The 7191-nt window shown below is 41.4% G+C and overlaps 1 long non-coding RNA gene across 1 annotated transcript; it reads right to left on the reverse strand.

Annotated features, from left to right (window-relative positions):
• Positions 1-1838: 1838 nt before the first annotated feature.
• Positions 1839-3802, reverse strand: LOC141774875 (uncharacterized). The gene is made up of 2 exons (XR_012595493.1): positions 2755-3802; positions 1839-2122 (listed from the first exon to the last, which is right to left on the reverse strand). It is a non-coding gene; the product is annotated as an uncharacterized LOC141774875 (long non-coding RNA).
• Positions 3803-7191: the final 3389 nt, after the last annotated feature.

Consider the following 7191-nt stretch of genomic DNA (forward strand, 5'->3'; position numbering starts at 1 on the left):
TTACTGTGCGCGTTACGTCTCACACAAACTCACTGAACCGGCGCACTAAAAATATATTTCCTTTAAACTGAAACAAGATGCTGCTGAGCTCGAGGGAGTGGAAGTGGAAGTGGTTACGCTTTTATTTTTATGACCCGCAGTTGTTTAAGAAGGTTAATGATTCAATAATTAACAAACTGCTTCAGTTACGGAGCAAATGTTTTGTGTTGGTGTCAATCAGGTGTGCAGCAGGTGAAACGGGAAGTCTCCAGATGTGGCCAACAAATCTTAAACACTGGATTTTGAGATGTGTAACTCAGTGACGATGTAAACCGGGACGTGCAGAATGTTTCTGGCGAGGAGATCCCCGTCTCCCTGAGTGCAGCAGCCGTTCAACAACCTGTACGGTTCGGTTTGTATTGTGGTTTTTGGGTCACAGTTTCCAACCCGGTCTCACAGGGAGGCGCATAAATACCACGACATTATACGGACATTCTGCATGTCATGAGTATGAATTATAGCCTTTTCGCGTGTCATTTGTACGCCACGCAAACGTCCGCAGTTAGCTTCAGGCAAGAAAACTCAGTCCGTCGCATGAAAAGGCGTATAAATGCCGAGATAATGCACAAAGCGTTTAGCGTGCAATAAGAATGCCTTTCTTGATTCCCGCGTGTCTTTTGTACGCCATCTATCCTGTTCCGACTGCAATGTAAACACAACCACGTATAAATGCTACGATAAGAGTTAATGACGTAGAATAAGAAGAGAGAAAGACTTACGTGACATATGTCTCCTGTTTGTTATTGACATTGTTTCTGAACATGTTTTACTTAGTTTTCTTACTTATTTTAAGGCCAACCATGATATTTTCCCTTAACCTAACTAAGGGCTTTTCTTACCTGAACCTAACGTGGACGTTTGCGTGGCGTACAAATGAAACGCTTGTGGTCCTTTATAAGCACCTAAAGCTTCGGTTATGCTCTCCGCGAGGACGGTCACACGGACATGAGCTGACGTGGAATCGTGATGTGGAAACATCTGGATCTTTTCTACTCCGTGCGGGTTTCTCCTCGCAGCAAACCGTCATTCTTAAAGCTCCTCAGCATTCTCCATTTTCTCCGCGCGTCCACCTAGTTAGAAACATTTGGACGTGCACAGACACGTGAAATCCTACCTGTCTGATGGTGTGATGTCTTGATGTTCAGCCGTGCGGACCGTCGCGGATGCGGGAAGCATAAATCACGTTTAATCCGTCATCACAGGTCCGATAGAAAAAAGAGTTGTGAGATGATGTTTCCCTTTTTATAATGTTTCATTCGATGTTTTTAAGCTAAAGAGGAAACGATTTGGTAAAAAAAAGAAGTCAGTAAAATAACCAATTTTTTTTTGTAATTTGTTATTGATGTGTTGACCCCTCAGGTTGATCTAGAGACCCTTTAACAAGGACCAGACCCTCAGGTTGGGAACCCCTGTCTCCCACAGCACCGTTGTGTTAGTAACTGGTCTCTGGTGAAGCTCGCTAGGTTGGACCGCCTGCAGCTCTGCATACAGAGGGAAATGAGTGAAGCTGCTGGGATGTACATACCGTTGTTACTGTTGTTATCTGATCCCCTCGGGAGATGAAACTAGCGAGTGATTTAAAAGAATTCTTAACATGCGCTCATCAAAACGGTGCATGGAACCTCAAAGGCAACTTTTGATCAGACGCTTAAAAGTTTGATCAGAAGTGTGCGTCGTGTGATGAGCCGGGAAAGAGAGAATAACATAACATCTTGATCTGGCAAATGAAATAAGGAGGTGGGTAATAAATAAAGACAGTGTTCCTTCGTTCAGTATGAAAGAGGAATCAAATCCATCTCTGAAGTTTAGGATGTTTTTTTAATCCGTTCACTCTGGTTCCAGGTGTTAACGCTGAAATGTGAATAAATGAATAAATCAGGTTTCTCTTTGAGGTAGAACACATCTTTGACTAGACAGGAGGACTGGAAACGGCAGCTTTAATTGGCACATCCAACTGTTTTTGTTCCGGATTGGCAGTCGAGCCTGATGGAGTAGAAAGCGTCTGACGTGATGATCGTCTGACGGGCGAGCTCGGTCCGTTGCTGTCGGTCCATTACTGCTGCAGCTCGGAGACAAACTGCTGCTGTCGGGTGAACACAGAAAACCTGCTGTGAGGTTCTGGTGATGCACTAATTCATGAAATCAAGTCGTATGTAATCCATGTTGGCTAATTGTGAACCAGGAAGTATAATGAATGACAAACGCGGCGTAGGGAGGAGGTCGGGATGGATGGGTCGGTCTAAAACACCAGACTTTCACCAGGAGACCGGCGTTCGTGTCCCGCGTGAAACCAGAAGTCAATGTTGATTCATTTGGCATGTAACTTCCGTACTAAAGTAACGCTGCTTCTGGAGTTATTTAAACCCAAACCACCATCTTCTCTTAAACATAAGGAAGTAGTTTCCTGTGAAGATGGAAGTCTATTTTGAAAAGACTGTGTGAATGTAACAAGCGGAAATTGACACGTGTTGCTGGACGTTTGTAGGAAAACACACGTGTCTAGATCAGACAGTGGATAACAGCATTATATAAACGACGCCGTGCACAGAGACGTCTCTGAATTCATTCAGCAACTCCTCGACTACAACTGAGCCAAAGCAGATATAAATAACACAAAGCACATAGATGCTACAAGGGTTGTAGTCAGGATAGGACCAGGAGGACTCTCCATTTAGCACACTTGGATACCCAAAGTGTACCAAATGGGTTTTCTACCTCTTGAAAGGGAATCTGGCTCTAAAACACTCCTGATATCCACTACAGGAGGCGACGTGACCACTATGGAGCCTTCAGCCATGACATTCACCCTGTGCATCATCACATTCCACCATTGTGCATCATCACATTCTACCATTGTGCATCATCACATTCCACCATTGTGCATCATCACATTCTACCATTGTGCATCATCACATTCTACCATTGTGCATCATCACATTCTACCATTGTGCACAGTAGAACATCAATAAAAAGTATATCATTTTGACTCCAAATAAAGTAGTTTTATTCTAATAATGAAATATGATTAGTAAAAAGAGGTTAACAGCTCTGTAGTGAACTGGAGCCGACCTCATGGCTTCCTTTATAAAGACAGGTGTGTGTCTTTCCAAATCATTTCCAATCATCAACAGGTGGACTCCCATCAAGCTGCAGAAACATCTCAAAGGTGATCAGAGAGAGAAACGGGCGACAGATTTAAGAACTCTTCTTACATGTCATTGTGATATTTCACTTCTTTCTTTTTGATAAATTAAATTCCTGTTTTCTCTTTGTCATGACATATTGAGTGCAGATTGATTTTAGCACAAGACTGCATAACAACATGTGAACAATCAAAGGAGTCTGAATGCTCTGAAACTAAAAACAGCTCATTACATTCCTCGTCGTCCAACATCTTTCTGTTTCTGTGAAATAACTTTTGAACACGACTGCAGCAGGTTTCAATAAAGTTTCGGGCCAATGTTTTTTACCTGTTACACCTAAAAACAGTCTCGGTGAGATTTATTTCCTCTTCTTTTGTGTCGGGCTATTTCAAAAATTGCATTCGTGCAAAATTGAGCTTTACAAATAAAGTTGAAATTGAACATGAACACCTCATATCTGCTAAAATAAAAAACAGGACTTTTTGTTTGGTTGTTTTGCTGGAAGGAGGAACACAGCAGCTATTTTCTCTCATGTGTATTTTGGAGGCGATACAGGAAAAATGATCTGGTGTCAGAAAACTGATTCAACAGCGAAACAACAACAACTGAGCTTCTCACTTCATGGAGGAAAAAATAAAAGATGGAGAGACGGAGGTGTGTGTGTGTGTGTGTGTGTGTTTTTGTTTTTCTGTCCTGATGCTTTATATGTTTTCATTCAGCGCTGATCCTGACTCAAGGTGATAAACATGGAAATAAAAACCCGCCTTTGTATGTTTTCATTTCCTGTTTAGAAGCAGGAGCTCCTTTCTGTGAGCACTCACACAGCTGAAAACCAAGGGCACGTCACACAATAATCCTGTCTAACATCCCCACTAATGGCCAGAAAGCATTTATTATCCACAACGGGAATTTTAATAAACTTCTAATGGGAGGAGTTTGAAATCAAAAGGTGATTCATGCACGGCGAGATCTTTTCAAGGTTTTTCTCGTTTCAAAGCGCCGCCCGCCTCGATCAGCACTCAGAATTAAAAAGGTGTCATTAAAAGCAGCAGCAGATGAAAAGTTCAGGAACAACACAAAACACACACACAAACACACACACACACACACACACACGCAGTATGAATACCTTTCACACCTGTCGTATCCTTGACTGACGGCTGCCGTCTCCTCACAGGAGCGTCTCACAAACTTTCAGCAGAACGACGAACAAACCAGAGACACAAACTAAACTTTGTACTTGATGCTTCCGACAGACAGAAACTACTCAGGGATTCAAACATGCTTTACTGCATGTTCTCATCAATATCACAATTATAGTTACACTACACGGCCAGAAGTATACAGACAGCTGAAGATCACGCCCAGATGTGATAGGTGGCTTCACCTTCAGTCTTTCTACCAGATTTTGAACCTGCTGCAGGTGTGATGTTGGGTCATCAGGTCTGGCTCATAGTCGGCGTTCCGGTTCATCTCAAACTTGATGGATGAGGTTAATGTCATGTTCAAGTTCTTCTACCAAACTGGGAGAAACGTTTCTGTTGAAACAGACGGTTAAAGGTGCTCTTCACATGATGTCCAACGTCATTCCCCTCTCTCTCCCCATGTTGTCATTTTTTTCAAATATTTTTGGAGACATTTTTCACATATCTTTTGGGACTTTTTCCCACATATTTTCCCAGGATATTTATTATTTTGAACAACTTTTTGGACTTTTTTCCACCTATTTTTCGACATATTTTTCGCACATTTTTCACACATTTCTTGGACATTTTTCACAAATTTTTGAAATATTTTCTGGACATTTTTGTTTACTTTTTTCGCATATTTTTTGGGGACATTTTCCACATATTTTTTGTACTTTTTCCGCATATTTTTAACATATTTTTCAGATGTTTCTTTGACTTTTTTTTCACAAATGTTCACTCTGTTTTTGCATATTTTCTGGACATTTTTCTCAATATTTTTAAGTGCCATTTTTCACATAATTTTTTGACATTTAGAATTTGTTTTGGAAATGTTTCACATATTTTTCATACATTTTGTTCTGACTCTACACTGATTATCAACCAAAACTAAAGTATGTGGGTTTATTTTTTATTTTTTTTATGTGGTGTTCTTTTGGACCTTACTCTATACTGGACACGCATACACACAGGTGTAACTGCAACCAGTTGGGTTGAGATTTGTGAGGTGACCTGTGTCTCAGTGTTGACATGGGTCAACAGTTTGTCGTAGTTTTCTTTAATATAAAATGACTTCAGACGGACTTTAACTCAGGGCAGCGGAGACCAGAAAAGACCAGCACACTGTTATTTAGTCACTAATTATTTTATTCTAACAAAGTTTTAACTATAAACTATCTTCTATTAGTGTGCATGATTATTTAAGTACCAGGTGTGATCACACAAACTAATAAGTTAGAAACGTGGCATTAATTGCAGATACAGTCACGGTCTGTGTACACGGGAGGTGATTTGTTTTTCAGCCGTCAGTCACATGAGCGTGATGACGGAGCAGATACAACCCAGCTGTCTGCACAGGCTCGACCCAAGGTATATTTTTACCCTTCAAGTGTATTTTACCTGCGTAACTACGGTGACTGTGTGATTGTGTGTTGGGCTCTGAGTGCTGCCAAAAAGCACTCAATACTGTACCTGAACACATCCTGTGTGGACGGAGCTGTGAAGCTGCTGCTGTTGCGATGTGGGCTGTGTACACTTTGTGTGAGTCAAGTCTTTCTGAACCTTTTACATGAAAAACATAACAAAAATGTTTGCACATCTCTTGCTATCTCGCTCCCAACTCCTCTCTTACTCGACAAGGACCTGATAAATGTACATCGTATGCTACTTAGATGTTCCCAAATCGTCCTCACCGTAACAAGTTGGTCGAGGCAGATGGACGCCCCGCCCAGAGTCTGCTTCTACACAAGGCTTCTTCCGTTTTTTTCTTGCTGCTGTCGCCCAAATGCTAGCTCACGTTTGCTCAAATTAAAGACGCCAGACGCAAACGTCTATGAAGAGATGCAAAACGTCTACAAAGAGACGCAAAATGTCAAGAAAGGGATGCAGAACGTCTACAAAGAAATGCAAAATGTCCAAAAATAGAAACAAAATGTCTACAAAGAGAAGGAAAACATCTACAAAGAGACGCAAAATGACTACAAAGATATGAACAATGACCTAATAGAGACGCAAAACGACCACGACGAGATGCAAAACATCTACAGAGATGGAAAATGACAAAAAATAGACACAAAATTTCTACAAAGAGAAGGAAAACGACTACGAAAAGATGCAAAACGACCACAAAGAGATGCAAAATGACCTAATAGAGATACAAAACGACCACAAAGAGATGCAAAATGACCTAATAGAGATGAAAAATGACTACAACGAGATGCAAACCGTCCACACAGAGACGACAAACAACTGCCTATATATGAAAAGTGCCATAAAATAACTTCTGTTGTGATTTGCTGCCATATAAATGAAATGAAGTTGACTTAACCACAGAGTTCCCCAGAGGGTGCTGCAACCAGCCACCAAACTTCCTAAAATACCCGTCTGAATCACAGTCACACAGCACATTATGAACACGCAGCTCCCAGAGAGACCGAGAGACAGACAGTGAGTTGATTTCCAGCGTCCAGCTGAGCAGCAGCCGCTCCGTCTTCACATTATTTTATGGCGCTCGGCTCAGCGGGGAGCAGAAAGCCTCAGAGCCAAACTGTACCTACTGCTGGATGAATTTCCAGCTCCGAAAATATTACATTTCCTGTGTGCCGAGATGGAAATCAGTATTCTAACCCAAAGCAAAAATATGATTAATTGCTCCCCACCTGAATCCAGGCATGAGGGTAATAAGCCTGACTGGAGGAGTTTCTCTATTCAAGCTATTCAGCTCTGCTCGCGTATGTGCAAATACATTTTTTAATGCATGCACTACATTAGAAATATCCACAGAAAATTGAATTTGGATAGTTACATGTGTAAGTACCAAGCTG

The sequence above is a fragment of the Sebastes fasciatus genome, chromosome 10, assembly GCF_043250625.1.
Source record: "Sebastes fasciatus isolate fSebFas1 chromosome 10, fSebFas1.pri, whole genome shotgun sequence".
Classification (NCBI taxonomy): Eukaryota; Metazoa; Chordata; class Actinopteri; order Perciformes; family Sebastidae; genus Sebastes; species Sebastes fasciatus.